Raw genomic sequence first — 26,939 nt, 5'->3', positions numbered from 1 at the left:
GGGACATGGCTATGGGGAAGGATATATAAATGTGTTCAGTGTATATATAACATGTATATGCGGACTGTCATATCATAACATATCATATACGTGTATAATGTATTTATGTGTATGGACATGCACGTATATGAACACACACACACACAAGACTAGATGACTGGTTACATACCTGCTTTCCTAGTTTGATCGCATGACCTTTGATGGAGTTTTTTCCAACTGGTACGTAAATAATAATTTGGCATAGACCAGAATAAAAAAAGACGCCCAATTCTGAGAATCTGGGTCCTCAAATTTGAAAATCTATTTACACATTGAGGTCAGTTAGAGGTAGGATAGAAAAGTTACTGATGCTGGAAAGTCGGGTAGAAGAGTTTTACTGATTTGATGAAAAAAATCATCTGAGTACTTACTATATTCAACACTTACGTTAAACCCTGTCAAGCAGAAATGCGCCACTAAAAGACATTACTTCTCTTGTAATTTGCCCTGAAATATCTGACAGAAGATGAAAAACCATTATGGCTACCTGGTAGCAAGTCCAGTTACGAATGACTCCAGAGCCCTCTGTTCTGTGACCTGACTCTAAATCGTCCTTTAGGATTGCCATCCGGTCTGCTGGCCCTCGGCTTTCCGCCTACTCCTGGGTAATTGGGGGATGGAAGGCACTTATCTGTCTTGTTTATGGCACTGGGCTCATTTGATAACAGTTGCTCCACAAGCGCACAAGAAGGAGAGTATGTTTGCTGGAGCTCTAAATTCACTCACTGGAGTTATTAGATCCTGGGTATTGCAGTTGGACAAACAGACATTGGGCAAAGGGGGTAAGGCTAACAGGACTTCTTTTTTCTTAAAAAGAGAAAAAAAAAGCAATAAAACAAAGCTCTACCGTCACCCTCTTTTCCTGACTTCTGTTATCTTATTCATGAAAAGTACAAACTAAAGAAGGAAGAAATAAGAGAATAGCACTGAGGACTTAAGAATACTCTTAGCAGAGGGAGACTCTCAACATTAGCAGTACATTTCAGACTCTTTTTTTGTTTTTTTTTTTTGCGGTACGCGGGCCTCTGACTGCTGTGGCCTCTCCCGTTGCGGAGCACAGGCTCTGGACGCGCGGGCTCAGCGGCCATGGCTCACGGGCCCAGCCGCTCCGCGGCATGTGGGATCTTCCTAGACCGGGGCACGAACCCGTGTCCCCTGCATTGGCAGGCGGACTCTCAACCACGGCGCCACCAGGGAAGCCCGATTTCAGACTCTTAATCCAGCTATCCTTCAAGGATTCTCCTGCTACCGTCTGAGGTTCTTTTTTCTTGCTGTCCTGTCACCGCACCTAAAAATGCTCACTACTTTTTGCGCTGACAGGCTGGTAGGGAGTCAAGGCTTATTTTGCAATGGAATCCTGCCTAGGACCCATTTCATGGTGGCCTGGTGAACTGCAGCTTTGTGAATATTCACTGCAGGTGCCCGGCCAAGGGAGCCGATTTTCACAGACTGAGCGGGCAGTAAAGGAGTCCATTTGGATGTAAGAATCGAACGTAAGGGTTTTAGGTTTCTATACATTTTTTATGAATTATAAAAAGTAAATGAACACAAAACCACATCTACAAATAATCAGAGACATCTAAAACCATGTTTAGAGTTGAAGAGAAGAATTTTCACCTCCGCAAGCATCAAGGAAGAGTTTTGCTAAAGTACCATCGTAGTCATAAAAGCAAGGATTTTACATCTTTTATTAGCACTTCTGATTTAGGAAGCTGGAAAGCACTTTGACCCATACGTGAAAATGAAAATACCCAAGCCAGAACCGCTTTCTTTTTGGCAATAAATCTCTGTCTACTTCTGAGGGTTGTCTCATTTACCTTTTTGGCATCTTATTAGAAAGCCTTTTTCTTCCGAACTGAAGCAAATACCTTTACATGTGTCTTCGCAAGAATGCTTTGTTTCTTAAGCAAAAAAAGAGGAGTATTCGGTGAATCCATAGGCATGTTGCTTCAATGACTTAAAATTCTTTGAAGAATTCAAATCACTGCTTTCCAGTCAACGTAGTATTAAAGCGTCAGGATACTAATAATACGAGTAATAAGTGGAAACCATTTAACCTTGATAAATCCTTTCCAATTTAATATTACAAAATCCCCGATGTTTTCAAGCACTGCTGACATGGGCATTCTGAGTTTCCTTTTATATCTGAAGCTTTGTAATGTGGAGGCCCTTGCCCCAAGCCCCAGACAGAGCCAGGGTTGAAATGATTGAGTCCTTACTCTTGGTCGTACCTTTCTCTTCACTTGACAGCACATCACCCAGCAAAGGAGCAAATCAATAGTAATGAAAACTTCCTCTTTCTCCCTGGAGTGTTAAAGAGAACAAGTTCACAGAGCAGTACCTATAGCAGTGCTGGCTGGTCCTTGACCAAGACCTAGCCATTCTGGTGTGCAATTGGCGGAGAGAATGAAAAGGGCAGTAAATCATGACAGTGGCAGAGAGTACAGCCCGGTGGGCTAAACACAGGCCATCTGAGTTCTGACACTGACAGGCTGTGTGACTTTGGGCTAATTGCATAACCCCTCTGTGCTTTCTCTTGGCCACAAGCAAAATGGGACCTGGAAGCATAACCATCCTGCTTTCCACAGTTGTGGTATTAAATCTGTCTTTGCCAACTACTTTCAAAACCCAGGTGCCGGTGGTGGGCTTTTCTCCGTTGATCTTCGTTTTAAATCAAGTTGGCATTTAAACAATCTTTATTAGAGGGTTTATTAACGTCTAACTTGTTCTGATAAAGTATGATGGGTTCGGAAACAATAACAAGTGTAAATGAGACCAATATGGAGAGTGCAAAAGGGAATTAAAATTCACTTTTAATGAAATTCACTTTCATTTTTAAATGCTAAAAGGAATTTTAAGTTTTTTTTGTCTAGGATAGTAGCTGTTTAGATGACGTGTCAGCCTAGCACAAATTTCCCTAAATGAAGCCTGTACATACTCTTTCAGGAACTGCAATACACCGATTCCAATATTTCCATTAGTCACCACCTCAGGGTCTGTTGCTTATGTTAAATTAGTCCTGGACGCTGGTGCTCTGTCCTTAGCGTCCACGGGTGAAAGGACCGCTGAAACGTCCTCCTGGCTGTTGCCATGTTCATCTCTTGGTGGCAGCCTAATCAGGATACTCTCTCCCAGTGTTTCCTGAGGTTGAAATGATCCCAGAGCTAAAATTCTTTCAAAGGTTCCGAAATGTGTCTATTTTACCCACAGAATCCATGGGGAATAAATCCCTCAGTCTGTACCTCAAATTCTTCACTTTGTTGGGACTTGGAAAACATTTCCTACATCGGGGTGGAGGCAGGGTCTGAAATCTTCTGTGCTTCTCTCCCTGTTCAGTGATTTTTGTGCGAAATTCCTCCATTTTTTTCCCCATGCAAAATGGAAACTTAAATAAAATTTAAAAACAAAGTATTAATAACTCAGCTTATAATAGTTGATGGGATGCTGTAAGAGGACTGGAAAGGGATGAAGTTGAAGGATTGTGGGAGTCAATATCCAACAGCAAAGAAGGGGCCTTACAGGTGTTGCCTAAAAATACATGGTGCTGACGTACATAGAACAGTCTGTACGGATTCCCACCACTACCGAGCTATAGCAGAGGGCGGTGGGACCACTCCTTTGCTTTGGGAACAAGTGTACACACCCCCTCAGATTTCAAAGGAACACCTTATGATTTCTTAAGCTCTTCAAGACTTCTTGAGATATTGATTTTGGTATCATTTAGACTACGTAAGAATGTCATGGTTGTCAAATGAGCAGCAGCGAGAGAGAGTCCTGCAAGATTGAGATGGAAAACTGTAGCATTGGAACCAAGCAGGACCCTGAGGGGCCTTCTCGGGGACAGACATCCCAGGTCCCCTGCCTCTTCTTTGCAGGAAAGCTTTAGCCTCCTAGGTCTTCCCTGAGTTCCGAAGAGCAAATTTAATCAGATTGGTGAGAAAATTCAGAAACATTGGGAAAAAAGTAAGACAAAATAATAACAGTTTAGCCATAAAACAAGGTCAAAGAACTTTAGTTCCTCCTGAAGGGCTGTAGATAATATCCTGAGCCATATCCTTAGGCTGTTTTGTGGATACTGAAACCCCTACCAGGTGGAGGAAGTTAACTGCATGCTGACCACTGGCAGGTAGACCCCAGATAGGTTGGAACCAGAAGGTTAATGACTGAGATTCCTGAAACACCACCCTGTTATCTCACCACCAACCAGAGAATTGAGCACAAGCTGATCACACACCGCATGACCCTCTCTCTAACACTGACTGTAAAACCCCTTCCCTGAAAACCATCAGGGAGTTGGGGGGCTTTTGAGCATGAGCTGCCTGCTCTCCTTGCTGGGCCCTGCAATAAACGCTGTACTTTCCTTCACCACAGCCCAGTGTCAGTAGATCTGCTTTGCTACGTGTCGGGTGAGCAGACCCAAAATTGGTTTGACAACAGCATTTGTGGTCAGAACTGATGAAGTCATGTCTCAGGACAAAGATAATTTGACATCTGACCTTTTATACATCTGCTATTGAATGTTGGTGGCTAAGGTCTCAGAGCTGTGCACATACAAGGGTATTTTAGTTATGTGGAGGGAGGGAGCAAAGTGATTGTAGGTCTACTTCAGGCATGAGTGGGCCAGATGGGAAAGAGGAAATGTGGCACTTTAGTACTTTGAGGACTAACCATGCTCAGTGCATCATGGTTTCCAGGACTAAAATGCTCAGAAGGATTCTGAGGCTCTGCTGCTTGACCACAAGATCAGTCCTAAAATATTGTCTCCTTACTTCTTGTGAAAGAAACCTTAAAATATGATTTTCTGAATGGCTTTCTTCAAGAAATTTTTGTGTGTGTAACTCTATGTAGACCTGTCTCAGTCATATCTTTTAAGATTTCCTTTTCAGTTACTATTGCCTCTAAATCCTCATTCTAGTTTTCTCATTTTTGTGAAGTCCTTTTCCCGCAGCCCTCCGTCCGCATTGTCACTGTTTCTGCAGTTGTTTGTTACTTGCCCGAGCTGGCCGTGAAGTTAAACCTGCTGGAGAGTGGGCACTGTGGACCTAAAAAGTTGGAGCTGTCAGCTGGTGTGGATTCTGGGACGATTCCAGCAGCCTGTCTGCTCATTTTCAAAAGAAAACACATTATCAGCAGAGTTGAAGCTGGTCTCCTTAGAAAAATAAGCAAATCTCTGAAGTCTCTTATAAAACTCACAGATCTGGTCAGAGTAAGTTTGATGTTGCTGACAGATCGTCAGTTAGAGGGTGCACGTGTGAAGACAAATGTGGGAAGTGATTGGAGTGTGGCTTTTCGTAGGGGTGACAATGGCTCTCACCGGATTGGGAGACAAACTCAGCTTTGGCTGAAATGCAGTAGAGCTAGATTTTATTAATTTACTAAACCTCACCACCTCCTCCCTTTAGCCTTTGTCTATGGATTCCAGAGAGGCGCCATGGTGAAATCAGTTAATACCGCATCTTGTCCTTACTTAAGACTGTTGTTTATCCTTATGGCTGGTATTAGTTCTGTTATAGCAACAGGGCATGATTTAGCCTTTGCTACTGAGGAATTAATCAGGTTCACGTCTACTGTAGAGTAGATGGCTTTGATTCACTAAGGCATGGCTCTAAGGGCTTATTGGTGATTATTTCAAATGTTTTCTTTTTTTATACTTAATCAGAATGACAAACTCTTTTTGTCTCATCTACACTGGAGCATTACTAGGGTGGCCTTATGCATCAACTCAGTAAGATGCATTGGAAAGAGCATCCTATGGAGGCAGGCTGACTTGTGCTATGCTGCCTAGAAACTGTGTGACTTGGGCAATTTAGTTATTTTCTTTGAGTTTCACCATCAGTAAAGTGGGGATAATAGTATCTAATTGCCATGTATTGTTATTAGAGAGGTCAAACAAAACAACACAGAAAAACGTCTTTAGTCCTTGGCACGTAATTAGTACTTAATGGTTGTTACTCTATGTAAGGACCACCAACACGACCACAACAACAGAAACACACACTACTAACAATTATTGAGAATCTGGGCACCAGAATTCAGTGATGAAAGACACTGCATTTAAGAGTTCAGGAATTTACAGCTTTGTAGCACAGGTTTATCTTGAACCATTTTCACAGGTTAAATTACTAGAAGTACCACTGGGATTTCCTCGTAATTCCTGTGTAACACAATCCAGAGGCATGGGCCTCTGAATTTAATCTTAAGGCCATATATAGAGGCATCCGTAAAAATATTCTGCCGAAAAGTTCTCACCTCTAGCAAATGAGACTATCTTTAGAAAGAAATCACTTTATAGATGTTTTGCCCGAGTTTTCACAAAATACTAGTTTCAAAATGACTATTCTTACTTTCTAAAACAGTAATTGAGGAACAGAGTTTTAAAATTGTGTCAGGAAGACAGATTTCAGGCTTTGAAATCTCCAAATCTTCTGCTATCCATTTTTACTCACTGCTTACCTTCTTTTTGTTTCTTTCCACTGAAGAGATGAATGTGTCAAACAATACACAAGACGATGTATAGTTACTCATCAGTGATTTAAAATATAAAAGCTGACTTTTGGTATCCATCAAAGGCTTACGGTTTCAACAGGCTTGTATCTTTACAGGTTTTTAAAGAATATAAGAGAAAACTGAATATTTGGAGGTACACTTTTCTACTATAGTGATAACATTTGTTAGAAGAAAATAAATGCAATGCATATATATTTATTTATAAATAAATGCAATGCAATATATTTATTTATAAAAGTTGAGAAATGTAATTGAATTATATTCTTGCTTTGATCATTTTTCATGAATGAATTTAATTTAGTAAAACATTTTTCTTTGAGACAGGCAAAATTAAATTTATCCAGGACAGAAAAGTATTAAGGAGGCCTACATAATTACTTAACTTTATATTGGTGGTTATGAAAGCAATTTTAGGACACGTATGTATATAGTCAATAAGTTGCATTATTAGGACCACCTTAACTTGAATATATGTGAAGTGTTTATGCAATATTTCTGGGGTATGATATATTTTTATAACTTCCATCAATATCACCAAAAAGGCAAAAGAAGACAAGATATTCTAGTTGTTCTGCAAGGTTTAATTAAACCCATCACACAGGTAATTGAATATATAAATATTTCATTGAGTGATAAACTTCACACAAGGAACTCTTCTAAGACTTGGTCATATTGCACTCGGTGACACTGCAGGTTCATCAGAGAGCTGATCTATGTGAATGACTGTGTCTTTAAGAAAGAACAATGAGTTTAAAATAGAAATGAAAGTGACGTGAAAGATGGCTTGGAGCTTGAATTTGACTCATTCTTGAACTGCTTCTGATTTATACCTATTTCTTTTTCAGAGTGTAATTGTAATTTTTAGCATCTCTGCATTTAAAAGTGCCAGAAAAAAATATCAGTATGCTATTGGAGATGCAAATGTCTTTATACGGAAAAAATCTTGGCGTCATTGAATTACAACCTAATTTTCAGGACTTTCACCTCCATATCTGGATATGTGATGTTTCCAGATAGATAACTGATAAATACAAAGACATCTTTATTTGTTCTGAACCTAGATCTACATCCTACAACTATCATTCACATGCCTAATGAACTTGATAAAGAATCTTCTTTATATCACAGAACAAAAACCATTAGACTTACCCTACTTTAATAATTCCTTTCTGTACTACCTTTTACTGCATCTTAACACCCAAATCTTGAGTCAGTGATGGTCATAATCTGGAACCCCCTCATACCGTATAATCTTCAGAAATTGGTTTAGCTCCTTTCGATGCTGCAACACATATATCTGCCAAATGGCTTTGTAGGGGAAACAGAGGCAAGGAAAGTGAGTGCTGAAAAGAAGAGACACCTGTTCCCAGCTGCAGAAGGTACTGGGAACTGCAGACTTCCATTCAGCCTGCTCTGGTTTTATTAAATGTGGATGGGGTCACTTTGTGTCTGCCATTCATCCTCTTCCTGTGCCTACGCTTGCACTTTAATGTCATATAAGGCTTTGCGTTAAAGTTTCCACATGTAGTTCAACAGATAGTATGGAAGCACTAATCTTATTTCCAAACTGATAACATTTGGAATTCCTTCCAATAGTAGCTAAAGCAATAGTCTGCAACCGTCATTGTTTGGTAGGTTTGCCTTGTAGGCTGCCTGATGTCTGTTGAAAACTCATCTGCTTTCAGACAATATATTAATATTTTGTAGCCTTTTGCATCTTGGTTCAAAGCCAAGGATAGAAAGGCAAAAGATATAAGAAGCAGGAATCATAAAAATTCTAACCTGGTTTCCACAAGGTCTTGGGGGCCTTGGCTCTAAGCATCAACAGGGGGATATAAATATAGAGCATCCTTGGGAAAACTCACTCTACAATCAAGCCTTGGTTACTAGTCTAAAAATAGTACCCACATCTTAGAATTAATGAGTGTTAAAAAGACAATGAATTTAAAGAACATAACTAGTTTCAGGTATATACGAATTAGTAAATGTTAGTTATTGTTATAAATATAGTTCGATCATTCAGGAAATTAAGTTCCAAGCTTCTGGGCTCTAGTAGAACATGAGTTAAAAGACCTCCCCTCCTCCCACTGACCCCCATCCCAGAGCCCCATTTCCAGCAGTCAGCCTGTCTTGTATTTCTTTTGGATTTGCAAGCTGGAATTCGTTTTGCACTTTGAATGCTTGACGAACTGGGAAATATTAATAACGCAGCATCTTATTCACTTACTCAACATCAAAATGTAACAGACTGATTAAACAGAAAGAAGACATGAATAAAATGACAGAATACACATGAAATTTTAATCACTACAGGTTCACCTAAGACATGTAGCCGACATGCTGTAAAGGAATTATACTTAGGTCATGGAGGTGGCAGTGTTGTTTAAGAAGCTGGTTGAATTCATCCAAGGTAGTGGAAAGGTAGTGGCAGGATTAGGCATGAAGAATACAAACATCTTTCTGATTTTTAACACAACCACTTAGGCTTTTTGAGTCCCAAACAAAGCCGGATGGTGCTTTTGGTGTCAGTGTATTTGGAATAAAATTGTGTATGAAATTCAAAGAAATCTTACTGGGGTCGAATCCTCTGTACCCCATAAAAGTTAACTGAAGAAAAGTCCCCAGAAAGTCTGGGAGGAAAGAGACACTTGAAACAGTCCCTATCTGTCAGAGACAAGCAGTAAGATGAATTTCAAGGGACAAAATGTTTATTACAGAATGCTAGGCTATCGATTAGTGCGAAACTATACATTTTTTTACCGTGTCATTTAATTGATTCCTTCAGAGAAACTGCCATGTTTGTCAGAATGAGGCATAAAGCTATTTTAACTGCCTGCCTAAAAGTGTTCAAATTCCTTAGCATAAAATTGAATGGAATCCACAATCTGAACCCAACTTGCCTTACAGCCCACTGCTCTTCTACAATTTCAATACCGCATTTACCCAACGGAGTATCCACTCTCCTCAAACAGTGGGGGAGGGTGAGGGAGCGCAGGGTCATGCTAGAAAAATCCACCCGTTTTTTTTTTTTTTTGCGGTACGCGGGCCTCTCACTGCCGTGGCCTCTCCCGTTGCGGAGCACAGGCTCCGGACGCGCAGGCTCAGCGGCCATGGCTCACGGGTCCAGCCACTCCGCGGCATGTGGGATCTTCCCGGAGCGGGGCACAAACCCGCGTCCGCTGCATTGGCAGGCGGACTCTCAACCACTGCGCCACCAGGGAAGCCCCACCCCTGTTTTTTTTAATGATCAAAGTGTATGTCGCATTCAAGGCTGAACGCAAATATCTCATTCCAAAATCTTTTCTGCTCTCATCGTTTTATCTTCCAGGAAAAGAGTAAACAGTCTCTCCTTTCAAGCTTCTGACAGTTTATCTATATCTATCATTTGGAGCTTATTACTTTTGCAAACTAAAGAATGTTAGTCGCCATCTGGCTCTACAAGGATTAGGTCATTAACCACTGCAGTTGCTGACCTTTAACACCCCCTGAAAGGAGTTCAGGGCAGAGATCAGGAATAAGGCCCTCTGTTCTCTGGGAACACTGGCAGAACAGGCCTTCAGATGTTAGATATTTTGGGGAGAAGAGTTTATGAACCCAATTTCTTGCATCTTCTCATACCCAAAAGAGCACTAAGATCATTAACAGAGACATCTGTTCCTCGTGACTAGCAGCAAACTTCTACTGAGATGTGTGCTTAATTGCATGTATCCCCTTCACCAAGATCATATATAATATGTACTGACTTCCCCTCCTACCTCTTGGGAGCAGTTTGTCAGAGCTCTCTAAAATGCTGTCTCTCAGGCTCTAGTCCTCCTTTTGCCCCAAATAAAACTGAACTCACAGCTCTCACATTGTGCATTTTTTTTCAGTAGACAGTTTTCATCTTTTATAATAAAGATTAATGTATATCCTTACTAATCTCTAAAATAATACGTGGAAGAGCAAAGAACCTTGTCTTTTTATTATTGTATAACACCATAGGCTACTAAAAGTCATCTATTCATATATTCATTTAATAGTTCACTTATTTGCTCTAAAAATGCTTTATGTATCATGAATATTTGGAGACACACAGAGACAGAGACAGAGAGGTCTTGTTCTAAAGAGCTAATGCTCTAGGAATAGACTATACACGTTACCAAGTAATGATGCTTTAAGTGCAATGATATTTGAGAAAGGAAATGATTCAGCATGATAGGAGCAAAGGATATTCACGAGAGATGGTAACAGAAAGCGGAAGGGTTATGACGCGGTTGTGAAGCCTTTGTATACTGTGCAATATTTTATCCTAAAGTTAATGGGCATTTGCTAAAGAGTTTTAAGGTCCAAAGTTATACTCTCTAATTATGTGAAGGGTGGTTCTTAGGAATTTGACCGTTGAAGTAGTGAGTCCAGTTTAAATGTAGTTGAGGTTAAAAACAAACAAAAACAAATAATAAATAATAAAGCTCAACCTCAGACAGTAGCAAAGGTGATAAAAAGGAGAGAATAGATTTGGGAGCTAATTTTTGTAAATGTCTGATAATGTTCGGTCATTCATTGGTTATGCTAAGGATGGTGGTGGAAGAATTAAGGATGGCTCCAAAGTTCCAGGCTCAGGCAACTGCGTGGTGATATTAATGGAGAAGAAACACGTGGCAGGAGGGGTAGGTTTGGGAAGAAAAAGAATGAGTTAGTTTTAAACCAGATGAGGTGTGTGTTTGTGTGTGTGTGTTTAATGGAGTTTGAAAGTCACTGGAATTAAACAGGTCAAACAACCGTAGGATTAGAATCTGTGGCGGCACAGAATCTGCCACCCAAATATGTCTCTGTGGCATATTAATTATTTTAAGCTAGTTATGTTCTAAGAAACAGAAGACTTGGGAAAAACTCTGAAAACCAAGTAGGAGTTACACTTTTGTAAGAAACATTTACATTTACAAGGGAAATCTCCATTTGTAAAGGTATCTCCCTTGATGGACCAGGAAGAGGCAGGTGACCAAACCTGTAGAAACTCCTTTCAGTGGGGAAGGCAATGATGGAAAGCTGTGTAACAACCATACCCTTGTTTACTGTGCTTTTCCGGGTCGCCTCCCATAACTGGCTCTCCCCTCCCCCCATCAACATCCTCTTTTGTCTTTAGCTGAGGATGGTATTTAAGGTGAGGGCTTTGGCCATTTTTGCGAGTTACTCAGTTCTCCTGGGTCTCTCCCATGTACACATGGTGTTGAACTTTGACTTCCTCCCTTTAATCTGTCTCATGTCAACTGAATTCTTAGATCATCCAGAAGAACTTAGAAGGGTAGAGGGAAATTTCTCCCTCCTTGACAGATCCTAAGTGACTGATTCACAGGAATGTTTCAGTTGACTGGTAAGGTAGGAGGTGTTGGGTAAGTGGAAAGGACTATTAGCCAATGGCAAAAATTCTTTGGAGAAAGTGTGTAAATTACCAAAGGCAAATCCATGAAAGCAACATGGAAGAATTTCTGAAAGGACTGATCCCTCAAATATATGAGTCATGAAATCTACCATAGTAGCATAAATTACTAGCATAACCATTGCTTGGTTAAGAATTGGGTCCCAATATTTCTATTGTGAAAAAATGCAATTGCATTACCTCGGAGGGAACATGCACCACCAAGTACCACGTTAGCATCAATGATGGACCTTGATTAAAAAAAAAAAAAAGCCAGAGGAGAAAAATAAGGAAACTAACATTCACTGAGCACCTGTTACATTATGTCACTTAAATTGCACAGTCAACTTTGTGGTTTTACTATTTTTTAGAGATGGAAAGGTATATTCCAAGTGGCTAAAGGACTCAGCTCCTAAAAGAATTCTCTTTCTGTCACAACAGCATGATAGTAGTAAGAATGATCACAGTGTTGAAAAACACCATTTTCCAGGTACTATGTACGAAGTATGGTGCTATGTGCCTTATACACCATGTCTTATCTAGTCCTCATAACGTTCCTAAGCAGGAGGTACCATCCTGGTTTAAATGCAAGAAAACTGAAGCCCAGAGGGTTTGAATAAGCTGACCATTATCATGCAGCTAATGAAAGTGGTGAAAAGATTCAAACCTGGATGGGACTGGCTTCCTAGCCCAAGTCTTTAACCATTATCCACACTGTTTCAGGGCCCTGTGATTCCTAGATAAAGACCAAGAATGGAACGAGCTGATTTTTTTAAACCTCGTGATTCAATGTTTTGGCAGCATCTTTTATGGTTTAAACATACAGTTAAGAAATCCGGTATTTTAACAATTGAATCCTTGCCAATGTCAGCTCTCATTACATCCTACTGCCCTTCACTCAAGGAAATTCACATCATATCCAAATAGGATATAATATCTTATAATAGGACCTTGTGCTTCACCTGGCAGCTCATCTGAAGCTCATTAGGAATGTCTATTTTAATCAGTGTCTATCTTGTTGCACCAAGGAAGAACCATCTTAACTATTTTTTGACTGCTCAGAGAAGGTATAGTTGATTTGCAGTTGCCTTTAGCATTGTCATTATGCTCTCCCATTGGAATGACTAATATTTATTCAAAACCAAAGAGTTAAGTGTGCTGCAAAAGCAACACTGGGCCGTGACTTTCCCAGTCAGCAAAAAAATGTAGCTGAGGCAAGTTGTTATATTGGAATGAAACACAAGAATATGAGAGAATGTGGAATGCTGACATTTATAGACCAAATCATGTTAATTATTTGCCATCAGCCCAAAGTGAACTATATTTAAAGATAGAATGGCTCATTAGACAGTCAATTAATTCCAAATAGATGGAGTCAGACATCATTTGTTCTTTTCTTTCAAGATGGTTAAGAAATAACATAAGCATTTTCATCTTCTAGTGGCCACTAGGATATTAATGGACTATGTTTAAGAGATTATCATACTTAGTAGCATCCTGGATTTAGAATCAAGAATCAGAAGATTAACAAAAACTAAAGGTAGATAGGAAACCCTGGAATGAACTGAACAGTCATGGAACAATCTCCTTGCATTCAGAATGGAAGTATTATACACATCATTTTCAAGCTGTAATGCTTCTCTTTCAACGTGTTCATGCAAAATGTTTCACCTCTGTTGCCAAGGAGTGAGAAAACCACTTAGTGTTTTAAAACCTTAAAAATTAAAGTTTTGCTTAAATGATAAAAGCTGTACTCTCATTATAAGTTCTGCTCTTTTTACAGATTATACTTCAGTTCCGTTTAAGTTGGGTTATTTTAGTGGATTCCAAGGAATTTTAAGTGATGCCAGAGGTGCTTGATAAACTCATAATTAATCCCATGCAGAGTATGGTGGGCTGCATTTAACTGGTATTCATATTTATCACTTAATGTTTTCAATTATGTTTTCAATTCATAGATCATTGCTCTTCCAATGGTATCAGTGATAGAACTTCATTATTCTGCACTGCACAGACAGTGATTTTCTTATGTTATGAAGGGAGAGACAACACCTGTCAATTTAAATGCATTATGTGTGGTGCATAATAAAGTTTAGACAAATTGAGATTGAAATCAAGAACTATTGAATGAAGAGTCCACCTACAGGGCAGGAAAGACTTAATTGGGAGTAAAAATTGCAATGCTATTTAATTGGTCATTAGCTGCACTCGTTTCCTATTGCTGCAGTAACAAACGACCACTAACTGAGCAGTTTGAACAACACCCATTTATTATCTCAGTCTCCACAGGTCAGAATTTGGGCACAGCCTCACTCAGCTGTCTCTTGGCTTGGTCTCGCAAGGCCAGAATCAAGATTTCAGCCAGGCAGCATTCTTTTCTGGAGGCTCTAAAGAAGAATCCTGTCCCAGGTTCATTCAGGTTATCAACAGAATTCAGTTCCTTGTGATTGTAGGACTGAGGTTCCCTTGCAGCTGTCAGTGGTGTTTGTTCTCAGTTTGTAGCGGTTTCCTGCGCTCCTCACCTCATGGTCCCCTTCACCTTCAAAGCCAGCGATGACGAACCAAGTCCTTCTCACACTTTATCTCTCTGACTCCCTCTGCCTCATCCCTCTGTCCACTTCCTCTCCTGCGGCATTTGTCTGGCTTGACCCTTCTGCCTTCCCGTTATGCTCCTAAAGGCACAAGTGATTATACTGAGCCCACCCAGGTTAATTTCTCTATTTTTATACTTAGCTGATTAGTAACCTCAATTCCATCTGCAAATTTTCTTCACAGCAGCATCTAAATTAGTTTTGACTGAGTAGTCAGGTGACTGGAGTCTTGGAGGGGACACCTTTTGAATGCTACCTAAGAAAACAGCTTATTCGGGGTATTAGGCAACAGAGGGAAGAATACAAGGAACTCTTTGAAAAGAATCCAATTTTCAGAGAAAAAGAGTTTTATATTTTCTATAACTGTGGGGACTGAAGAAAAAACAAAGCACCTGAAGAATTTAAAATATGTCTCTTCCCCTCTTCCCACCATCCGTCCCACATAAAAATTGATCACACATTTGGTAATATACAAAATTTTTACTATACTTGGCTAACATTTCCATACCTCGTTAAAGAAACAGGTCATTTTGAAGCATTACACATTTAATTATGTGATTCGATCAGCTTAAGATGGTAAGTTAAATTGTTCTCCAAACATTAAAACTTTAAACTGTGCACTGCTCTATATAAAATGTAACTAAATATATATTTAAAAAATTCTGTCGACAGAAAATAAAAAGAAGAAAAAGGGAAAGAAAAAATCAAGGAGCAGATGCCTATCGTGACATTTAGAGGTGATACACAGATGCATCTCCAGTGCACTTTGACCTCTCCACAAAATATCACCTTTTTGTTAGACGTAGTGTCTGCACCAGTAGACCAGCAGCCGGTTAATGTTTCCACGGCTTGATGATGCCCTATTTGTATAGCTCCTTGGGTTTTTTTTTCCATTTAGGAAAAAAAGTCTGTTTTAGGTATATTCCATAGGATGGAACAGTGCTTGTTTCCTAAAGGGGTTCTTTCTATAAGTTGTTACTGATTTTGTCTACTTTACAGAAGTGTTTTTGTTTTCCCCCTTGAATTCTCACGGCCGACATTCCGCTCTTCTCTTCCGTGTCACTTTTGGCAGAGACTGTCACTTTCTTTCCCGTGGCTGTTTTTGATCTTGGCTACTATCTCTGTTCCCTCATGCATCTGCTTTTCACTGTTATGTTTCTTCTCTGCCCAGCAACACTCTCGTCACCTGTTTGTTCCCATTGTAGCAGCCATCTCTTCTTTCCTCCAGAGTTCTTGAGAATAAAGGTTACCCTTAACTGTCCATTTTACTTGTTCACGCAGTTCGCAGTGCAGTGCCTAAAATATGGCCCCTCTTCAAGAATGCCAAAGTCATTTAAGTGCCAAATATGGTGTATATTTTTCCGTCCTATCTTCCTGGGTCAGTGTGTTACATTGTGGATTTGCCTTCCATCTTAAATGTTGGTATTTCCTCAGATTCTCTCTTGCTATTTCTTACTTCTATTCTCACTTCCTACACTTCTTCTCCCCCAGAGGACAGCATGGATTCTTAGGGTTTTGGTGTCCATGTATGGCAGTCCCTTCCAAAAAGGTTTCTCCATGCCTAGACGTCTCTCCTCAGGGTCCACACTGACGTGTCTGTTTCTCTGCAGTCACAGGTTGTATTCTCCAGAAGCAGATGCAGAGAACTGAATTAGGCATGTAAAGTTATCATTAAGCCTCAACACCTATGAGAGGAGGGGATGGGAGGAAGGCTTGGGCAGAGAGAAATGTTGGACCGCGGTGCAGGCTGACAAAATCTCAGCCGACCCGATGGGATGCTGCAGAGCAATTACTGCCCATCAGAGGAGATCTGCAATGTCTCAGAATAAGCAGGTTCTTAGACTCCCAATTTGCTCAGTTGCTAGATGTGAGCCGCATTGGGAAGACTGATTCTGGCTGTCCGAGGCCGACCGTGAAGCAGCTAATGGCTGCAGGCTGTCTGCCGAAAGCATTCTCTGCAGCTGGGGAGCTAGTTTCTCCTTGAGGGAGGATCTGGGTAGCACATCACCATGTCACAATGTGAATGTTTCTTAATTAAGTCAACTTCACATTTTCCTGATGTCATCTGAGGTCTTCACTGCCCCTTGGTTGGAATTAATTAGACTCTCTCCAGTGAATTTATTAATTCAACTAAAATTTATCCAATACCTAGCAAATGCCAAACCCTGTTCTAGACACTGGGGATTCATTAGTTCACAAAACAAAGTCTTTCCTCATGGAGCTTACATTTTAAACAAGTCATGAATATACAATGTTTTGGGAGCTGTAACCTCCTTCCCATTTACGTATTTCCACGGGTGAGCTTAAGCCCGTGTGACTTTCCTGGCCTCTCTCCACAGTGGAGATTCGCTCTTTTCCTTGCCCTGCAGCAGAGCACTGTGCAGCAGCCACTGGGACAGGTAAGCTCCACAAAACATCCAAACCAGCTGCCTGCTGGGGTGGTGAGCAGAGGACCCACTATTGGCTTCATCAGCACTAAAGTTGATGTCTTGAAATTGATCCTCTTTTTCCTTGCTTTAATTTTCCATCTGATCTAAACGTGGGAGGATAAGGATTGGGTATTACATTTTGAACTCCCTATATGTCAAGTGGAGAAGAGTGTCGGGAAGAATAATAAGAACAGGTTAAAAGGACAGAAGTTGAGGGGAATATGTGGTGGCTATTTTGTATCCGGTTATAAGGAGATAGATCGCTGAAAGATGACATTTTGAGCAAAAGCCTTCTTGGAGTGACACAGATTCACTGGCCTGTGGAGGCCGACACTCCAGTCCTCAGGTGTGAGTCTATCTTCCCCAGGTTCCTCTGTCTTTGATCTTGACTTCCACAGGGCTGGCTGGCTTTCACACTCAGCCGCTTCTCCAGATTCACAAGAACAAAGGTCTCACCACGCGTTGATCAGTGGAGTTTTTACTGGGGATGGGGAGGTGTTCACAGAGGGGCCACATCCTTCAGCTTTGTAACCTTCAGCTGGCTGTCTGCTCCCCTCACCACCTACACTCTACTCCAAATTCTCATCCCTTTATAAAGGAGAAGAATCTAAACACTGAAACTTCCAAAGCCCCTGAAGTAGGGGTGTAGCAGAGCAAGGCTCACCTTCTATCACTCCCTGATACAAAATCATGGCATTTTTTCTCATAATAAGACAGCTCTTTCTTGATGGATCGTTTTAGTAATAGTTAGTTGGGCAATACTGCTTTCTCCATATTATTTCATAGCAAAAAAAAAGTGTTGCATCCTTATTCAAAACTGTTTCACAAACCACCGCTTAAATCATAGGTGAGGGAGATCCAGGCACAAAGTGGAACTCGGTAACTTACACGCCCCTACCCAACCTTCCCGGGTTGCCCAGGGCTGAAGAATTTCCTGGGACCTAGGAATTTCAGGACTAAACCTGGGGAATCTCAGGAAAGCCAGAGTTTTCAGGTCTCCTTTGACTTAATTCCCAAATCTCCTGCTTTGAAAGTGTGGAGAAACTCCATGAGGGCCTTAGTTAGAGTATAATTTCTTAGCTCAGTTCTAAGGCTCATTCCTGGAAAGAGTTGCTTGCCCACCTGCTCCGGGGGTGAACTTTTCCCATTGGGCCTCAGACAGAGGTCCTGCTGAATGCCCAGAAGTCTCTCATATGCCTTGTGTGATAGAGATGCAGCTTTGAGAGGATTTAAATAAGACCGAAAACAAAAGCAGGGACCAGTCCACATCTTCTGCCGTACATTCTCTGTTCTAGGAAACAGTGCTTACTACTGTTCATAATCTTCCAGCACTAGGATAAACTATAAATGGAAAATGCCTGTCCTATTCATCTCTTCCATATATATATTTCAGATGCTTTTCCCTTATAGGCTAGTAGAAGATTGAATATAGTTCCGTGCTCTACAGTACGTCCTTGTTCTCTATTTTATATCTAGTAGTGTGTCTATGTTAATCCCAAACTCCTATTCTATCCCTCACCCACCTTTCCCCTTTGGTAACCATAGGTTTTTTTTTCTATTGGACTTATTTCTCTTTTTAAAAGAGGGTTCCACCCCACCCCCTGCCCTAACTTTTTTCCCCAACTTCACTTTCTGGGTAACTAGATAGAGATTTATGATGGCTGAATTTCCCAAACTAAAATAGAAAGATATTTGCTTCACAGAGGCCTTTGCACTTTGCTCCCCCAAACAGAAAGGAGCATTTTTGCTACTAGGGTTTAATTTTCATGTGGTCACAGACATTCTGGCTATAGCCATCCCACAGTAAAGGAAAAAAAAAAAAAGTGGTGCATGCAGTAACTGACTTGAACCAACTTTAACAGGGGCAGGAATTTCTTAGGGGATTTGGAAACCCCACCTGTTTACGCTACTCCCTGAGGTCTTGCTTAGCGGGAATAAGTCCTAGTCTCCCCCAATGTCAGGTGTTCACATCTGCACTAGCGCTTCTAGCCCCAGCTCTGTTTTCGTTTCCTGCCATTAAATGTTAGCTCCTTCTCTTCTGCTTCCTTCCAGAAGAACTTTGTTTAACATCGACAAACCAGGAGACCCTTCCTTGACTCTTGGGAAACTTTAGCTTTCTAGGAAAGTTTTCAGACGTTTTGTTCCCAGATCACTGCCTTGAATGAAGCCGGATTGTCTACCTACGTTCTGTAGCCCACTGTTAACACTGATCCTCTCAAAATACCCATATGCTTAACATTTGTGCGGAAGTCCTTCCACCTTCCCCTTGGAAAAGAGCAACAATTTAGTAGGAGTTCCGCCAATTCTCAACATTAGTGGACCAAAATAATATAATAATGATGATGATAATACTAATTATATCTAAACTTTTTTTCGAATGCCTTTTTTATCTTCATCATAAGAGGTCACTGAAATTGTGATGCTGTCCTAGAATCTACGATGTAAATTTACTGTGTAATTTCACACTATTTTAACAAAGAAACCATTAACTGAATATCTGCCATTGTTTAAAATTAAATCCCATTGTTGGATGATTATAACTGGAGTTTCAGAATGATTAAAAGTTTACACACACAGAAACACATACTTACAAAGAACCACTGACTAAATTAGTGAATAGCCCATCCCTTTGGCTATAATCAACTCAGTTCCAAGAACCTCTTTTGGTGTTTCAGTTTCTCAATTAAATATCAAATCCTAATTGAAATAATGGCCTTGAGTTTTGGTAGTTTTGGAACTGCATCTGTGTAATGCTGAAAAAGTTTTCTTAGAAGCAGTCTCTTGAGGAGTTGTATGTACGTACCTATGTTATAAATCCCATTTGAGTTACTTTCCTTTTAAGCTCTAGAAACAGGATTTATAAGGCCCGACAGGCGTTTTCTCTTTGTGGACTGAATTTTCTTTTCAACGTTTTGAATGAGTGTCATCTGTCTTCAGCCAATTTGGATCCATTCTGGCTTATGTCAGAGTAGATGACGTTTGTCGTTAGTCTCAGCTGTCTGTTAATATGCCTTGTTTCCAGGAAGCAGAGCGGACTTTTACCACCTTCATTTTGCCTAGGACTTACTCTAAAGGTGCCTCAGTGTTTGTTGACTAAAGCTACTTTTTATTCAAAATTTCTAAACTAAAACTTATAAAGAAAATATTTATCTTCTAAAACCACAACCTGTCAACATGTAATTAAACAAATGTAAGTCTTTTTGGTTTCAAAGTGCTTCAGTTTTAAGATATTAGAAATAATAGCAGTAAGTAGATGTGAAACCACCGGGCAGTCTCTAAAACAAACATGCTGTGGTGCTGCATAACACGGAAGCCAGGAAAATGGAAAGGAGATGGAATTGTAGGGAATCCTCCTGTTCTGGGAATCGCCTGTCTCGTAGTTTTACTATTATTCTTCTCACATTCGCTTAACTCTTATTTGTGTATCATATAGTTTAGCACTTACCTTGCTTTTTATTTTATGCTTCTCCTCGGTTAGGTTATAAGCTTCTGGAGGGCAGGGACTGTATCTAAAACTTGTATTTTTCTCTCTCAGCATCGCCTTACACCAAGATCAGCACTTAAAAGATGCTTAAAATTCTTGGTTAATTGATTTTTTTTTTCCCCCAAACTGACTGATAGTTATTTTCCCCCGCTCGCTAGATTAATTGACATCCATTTGAGAGCAACTATGCGTGTGACTCTGATCCAAGAGAGGAAAGCTTGGGAAGTCTAGGGTGAGCCATTCATCATGATGGAGTGCAGAATGGGTTTCTTGTAGTAGACTAAGGGTGTCTGATTATAGTATATTCTAAGTGGGTGACAAACAGACCAAATGATAAATGGGGTCATTTTACTATTCCGTGGGAAACTTGGTTTAGGAACATAGACCCAGAGTCTTTTATTGCCCTATCGACCCCAGGAAATTGTTCAAAACCATATCAGGTAAGGGCCTCTGCTGAGGAATTGATAGTTACATATTTGGTGCGATAATGAGGCCCTTGTGGTTTGTTGCTTTCTGAGTCGTCTTGTTAAGCTTTGATTTTCTATGTCAGGCTGTTCTAAGTGTCTGCCAACCCAGGTTGACATTCCAAAACAGAGTTTAAACCAATTGAAAGCTCAGAAATATTGCTATCAAGAGACATAACTGGGGGTTGAATACCATGACCTATATTTGTATAGGATTTTTACAGTGTTGGCAACCTGTCAATTTTATTTGATGGTTATAACCACCATGAAATGCTGTAGGAAGAAAGTTTCTGAAACTCCATTGTAAGGTTAATGCTGTATTACCACACATCCAAATCCCACAAGCCCTCTCTTTCTCTTACTGTTTGAATATTTATACATAAGCTTCCAAGGTAAATTAAACACCAATACACTCAAAGGTTGAGAATCTATTTTATAGGAACATTAATAAATGTGAAGGTGAAAGAAAAATTTAAACATTTTTTGGTAGGGGAACTATTTATACCGTTTTGTTTTGCTTAGGCAGAATCAGTTTCAGTTTGTTAGTTTTTTTTTTTTTTTTTTGCGGTACGCGGGCCTCTCACTGTTGTGGCCTCTCCCACTGCAGAGCACAGGCTCCGGACGCGCAGGCTCAGCAGCCATGGCTCACGGGCCCAGCCACTCCGCGGCATGTGGGATCTTCCCAGACCGGGGCACGAACCTGGGTCCCCTGCATCGGCAGGCGGACTCTCAACCACTGCGCCACCAGGGAAGCCCAGTTTGTTACAGTTTTAATTCCTGGATTATGAGAATAAAATTTATTTCAGAAATCGGAAACAACAGTCTAAAGCACATATTGCCTTCCTCTTCTTAGTTTATCTCAGTACTATTCACTCTTAAAAATATAACGGCCATTTCTCTTTTTTTTCTTTTAAAGAAAAACATACAAAGCATCTCTTTAATGATTTTTATTTGATAACATTTTTCAGATATAGGTTAATCTAAATCTGGTATCTGTATATTAATTTCAGAATTAAGGAATAATTTTCGGATTCCATCCTCCAAAAGTATGACCAAGTTACCAAATGCAAGACAGCACATGGATTTTATTTGAATAAAAATAATTCAACTTTTAAATAAAGAAGCAGTATCTTGAGCTAAGAATCTAAAACTCCTGGTTTAGTTTTAATTTGTTGATCCTGCATTCATTTATTCACACTTATTTGACCCAGCTTTTGGAAATACAAAGTAAATAAGGCAAGATCTCTGCCCTCAGGTAGCACATGACACTAAGTATAAGTGCTGATATATACAAGTTCAAAGGTTGACAAGACTAAAGATGCCACAAGAGGAAAGCATGGTTTACAGAAAAACTGATGACTGAGAAAGAAGAAAACTGAGCAAATTAAGATGGGGATTATTAAGTTATAGTTACAATTGTTAGAAAAGAACATTCTGATGAATGTAAGCCAAGTAAGAAGCAAAGACAGCTTTGGCATTAGGAGGAAGGGTATATAAGCCTAGAACCGGGCCACCCAAGTAAGTCATTGCTGGTTGTTCAGAGTAATTGGCTAATTCTGGAAAGTACAGTTCTGTGTTAAAGCAATGTAAAATGTAAGTAAATCATGGAAACAATTCTTCTCTCCCTTAAATTTTTTCTTGAATCAATTTTATGTCTTTGGTAAGTGGTTAGGCTGATGCCATGGTATGCAATGCGTACTGAATGTAGTATTTACTGTGTGTATATATACACACATTGTATGCATCTATCTATACATCTATCTATCTATCATCTATTTATCACCACTGGCCAGTAAATCTGTTCCATTACTTTACAGATATGTTATAATAATGATTCACAGTTCTTGTCGAGAGCCATTTTCATAGTTAGATGGTCATTCTCTCTAAAGTTGTTGTGAACATAGTATGGGAAGGGGGGAATTCCCCTCTCTACGCTTCTTGAGTTCTTATGGCTGGAATAATAATAAAATTGACACAAGCCAGATTAATGGGAGAAAAAGAAATAAATTTTAATTCATGCTCATGGAGGTGTTATAAAAATGGAACCTAAGAAGTGGTCAAAGAAGGCAGCTTTCATACTTTTTAAGCAAAGAAACAATACATTTGTGAGGAACTGACAGGACAAAGAAACTTAGGCTTCGTGTGCTCAATTAGTGAAGAATCTGAACAGTGTTTGGGTTTGGGATAATAAATTTAAAAACAAATATGGTTTGTTTATACAGGCTTCTCCACCCAATTTCCCTGTCTCTGACAGTAAGGATGTCCTTCCACCTCTAGACGCAGGGAGATCACCTTTCACAGGGGAGGTTTATTTCCTGCTTTCAGGGAGGAAGAAAGGAGGGTCAGAGTGTCCCTCTTGTGTTGGCCATTTCTTAATTGACTTTAATTCAAAGTAATCAGTATGATTTTGTGGCATATTTGGAGGAGGCCCACCCTGAACCCCAATAGCTAAAATGAAGAAATATGTGACTATTCGTAAAATTCAAGCTGAAAATTAGATTTTTCTAAATATTCAGATAAGAATGGCATACGCTTGTCTCTCACTCAGTTATGTGGATAATTGGCATATAACCAGTGAACATCTTTCTGTAGATTCCCAGATCAATTTATAGGTTCCGACTCTCATATGAACTCCAGGCCTTAGGCGGAATATTTATTTGGCTGTCAAAACGATTAGAGATCATTGCACTAGCTTTCACCCAATCATATATTTCTCTCCCAACCTGCTGGTCTGATGCTCTCCATCTTTACTAAAGAGCCCCAGCACCCCATCGCCTAAGCTGAGATGCTTGGTATCAGCACCTATTTATTCACTCCTTTTTTATCTCCCATATCCAATTGTTGGATTCATTCTTATTGAATTCATTCTATTTATTTATTTATTTTTGGCTGCATCGGGTCTTCGTTGCTGCACGTGCTTTCTCTAGTTGCAGCAAGCGGGGGGCTACTCTTCGTTGCAGTAAGTGGGCTTTTCTCATTGCGGTGGCTTCTCTTGTAGCGGAGCACGGGCTCTAGGCACACGGGCTTCAGTAGTGGTGGCTTGCAGACTCTGGAGCGCAGGCTCAGTAGTTGTGGCACACGGGCCTAGTTGCTCCACAGGATGTAGGATCTTCCCAGACCAGGGCTCGTACCCGTGTCCCCTGCATTAGCAGGAGGATTCTTAACCATTGCGCCACCAGGGTGGTCCTTGAAATCATTCTTGAATTGTTTACCTAAATACTTCTATATATCGTCTTATCACAGTCATGGTTCAGAATTGAATTTGGATTATTGCAAATGTCTCTCTTTGCTTAACTGTTTTTCTCCACTTCATCTTATGCTTCATAATTCCAATTAAGACAAGCAAAATCAAAGCAGCCCATGGCATTTCTCACCTTGAAAACTCTTGGCTTGCTATTACCTATAGGATAAAAATTTAATTTCTTAGCAAACCATATTGAAGAGTCTGGTTCCTGACCAGAAAACCTATGTGTGTGATTTTTCAGTCCTGATCCGGCAGGCCTCGGAGAGGAAGCTTGGTTTATAATCAATGCATTGCCGTTGAGGACACAGGCCTCCCCTGGCGGGCCACATCCTTATGCTGTCTGCATTCCTATCCCAGGTGCCTACATTTGGACCTCACCTTATTGGGGAAACTAGAAGATATTTTCCCCGCTCTCACTCAATACTCAGTACTTTTCCACTGCTGCCTTTCCCCCTCCCGCTTCCCTTCTGGGTCCAGAAATACGCAGGAGCCTTTTGTTTAAGGCTCCCTCAACAGGGGGACAACCTGTACTTCCGTGCTGAGCCACCTGACCCTTGATTGACGCTATTTCATGGGAGGAAACGGAGCAGGGGGACAGTTGGCCCTTTCTCTGGTTTTAGCCTCTTACACTCTCACAACGATGAAAGGCTTTACTGATACTTCCGTTTTCGCTCGTTGTTTCTGATTGGCTACTCTGACACGGCAAAGCTCAGCTCTTTCCAGATCACCTCGCCCGATGAATTGACTTCGTGAAGGGATTAAGCATAAGGCCGTTCAGAAAGACCAAAAAGGCTGACAGTCCCAGCGGGCACCTTTGTGGGCTGCTAGACGAGTCCACGGGGCATTCTAGAGGGACGCTTGTGGTTTGCCTGCAAGACTTCGAGGGTTCTGTAGACATGTTGCCAGAGGGTCCTGGGAAGTGCTTGCAGAAGCTGTGTGCCATTCTTGGAGGATGCTAGGGCACTTGCACATGTGTTTTTGGTGCTGGGGGGAACGTTTGGTCTTCTCTTCAGTCTCGATCCTGGCTGAACGTGCCCAGTGAGTCAGATCAGGCATACAAGAGAAGGGCTCAGAAAAAGCTATGGAAGCAGTTCCTCATCTACTGCCTGAAGCCTCCTCCAGCGGGGCTGGAGATGGTCAGTGGGTTCCCATGAGCTGAGTAACCCTAAGCACATCCCGGGCATGGTGCACTCTCTGCAGTTCAGAAAGTTGTTGGAACTTCATAAGGGAACAAAAGTGCAGAACTCTTTGTGATTGCTTTGCACGGTGGTCCCTAAGAGACCTTAAAGACTTAATCAGATCCCCTCTGGAGGTAATTTTGCCAGTTAGTGAAGGAGAGGGTCACAGTACTACAGACCTTCTCTCTTCAGAACACCCTGACAGCAGCCACTCCAAGACAACAGCATGCAAGCAGTGGCCACTGCCTCCTGGGCAGCACCCCCACTGGGGAAGCAGGGGCTCCTCTAAACCAACTTGCCCTGCGACATCAGACTGAAGAAGCTGTCTGCCTCTGTGGGCCAGTGGCTGGGCCACTGGCTCCCTTGCCCACAGAACTGGTGGCCACATCCTGACAGGTGGCCCCTGTAACTGAAATGGGTGTTCTCTCCACCCTTCTCTGGGGGCCTGGGAATAAGTCTGAGGACTTCACTCACTTCTGTCCAGACCTCTTGGCTTTCGAAAATAAACCCTTAATAATAAACATTAAGCTGATGGCTCTCAGTCCCCAGGAGTGACCAGAGGCCCTATGCCAAGGTTAGAGTTCAGAGGGTAGGTGCGGGAGAATGCATTTCTTGGGCTTACTAGATACTGGCAGACAAGTGACTGTGTGTGGTCCCTGCAACCCCTGCACCAGGATGAGGAGAAAACAGATAATTTTGTCTGGTTTGGGGTCTGAGGCCATCACCACTGGGACCCTTGCCCAAGTCTGACTATGGGCGGGTCCCTGTGGGCCCCTCTGAGCCTCCACTGTTACGGCGCCCACGACTGCTGCGGTGTTACTGGTATCGATGCATTACCTATACACACTCCTGCTTGCCTTTGTCGTCGTGCTGGGACAGGGCTTGCTGCAGTCGGGGACACTTTGGTATGGGCATATGGAAGGCTGTGAGCCTGCTAGACTCACGGGCTATAGGTTGTGGCCTGGCCATGTGATTGGACCATTGGGCAGCCTCAGAGTGACATGTAAAACACCCACTCTGTAAGGACAAGACATTTGAATGAGAACCAGTTCCGCTCTTAAAGTTGTTTTGTTCCCCATGTGTCTGCTCCCCAGACAGGCCAAGAGGACATGACTATTTTTTTTTTTTTTTTTTTTGCAGTACGTGGGCCTCTCACTGCCGTGTACTCTCCCGTTGCGGAGCACAGGCTCCGGACGCGCAGGTTCAGCGGCCACGGCTCACAGGCCCAGCTGCTCCGCGGCACGTGGGATCTTCCCAGCACGAACGCGTGTCCCCTGCATCGGCAGGCGGACTCTCAACCACTGCGCCACCAGGTAAGCCCCATTTTTTATTTAGTGTCATTGTACAGACTCTTTACTCTCTCATTAGTTCTCTTTCTCCCTTAGTAAACTCACGTTTAGCCTGAAAAATCCTAGCTGGAATCTTGTCTTCATTGTCAAGGCTTCCTTATATTCCTCACTTAGGATCAACTCTGAAGGAGCTGTTGTTTCTATAGCAAGAGCACTACGATAGCCTTTAGGTGGAGAAACAGGCCTTTTTCAATCCAACGTGTGCCATCCCCGTAAGTCTGTGTGTTTCTTTAGGAGAGGCACTGTGTCTCACTCATTG

At 41.2% G+C, this 26,939-nt stretch overlaps 1 long non-coding RNA gene across 1 annotated transcript in view; it reads left to right on the top strand.

Annotated features, from left to right (window-relative positions):
* The window catches only part of LOC141278717 (uncharacterized), a 129,823-nt gene extending 103,183 nt beyond the window's left edge, over window positions 1-26,640 (top strand). The window contains exon 3 of the long non-coding RNA XR_012331786.1: window positions 26,472-26,640. This is a non-coding gene — a long non-coding RNA (uncharacterized lncRNA). The remainder of the gene's footprint in view (window positions 1-26,471) is intronic.
* Window positions 26,641-26,939: the final 299 nt, after the last annotated feature.

This window comes from Tursiops truncatus, chromosome 5 (assembly GCF_011762595.2).
Source record: "Tursiops truncatus isolate mTurTru1 chromosome 5, mTurTru1.mat.Y, whole genome shotgun sequence".
NCBI classification, from domain to species: domain Eukaryota; kingdom Metazoa; phylum Chordata; class Mammalia; order Artiodactyla; family Delphinidae; genus Tursiops; species Tursiops truncatus.
This window is presented reverse-complemented; position numbering and strand designations above follow the sequence as displayed.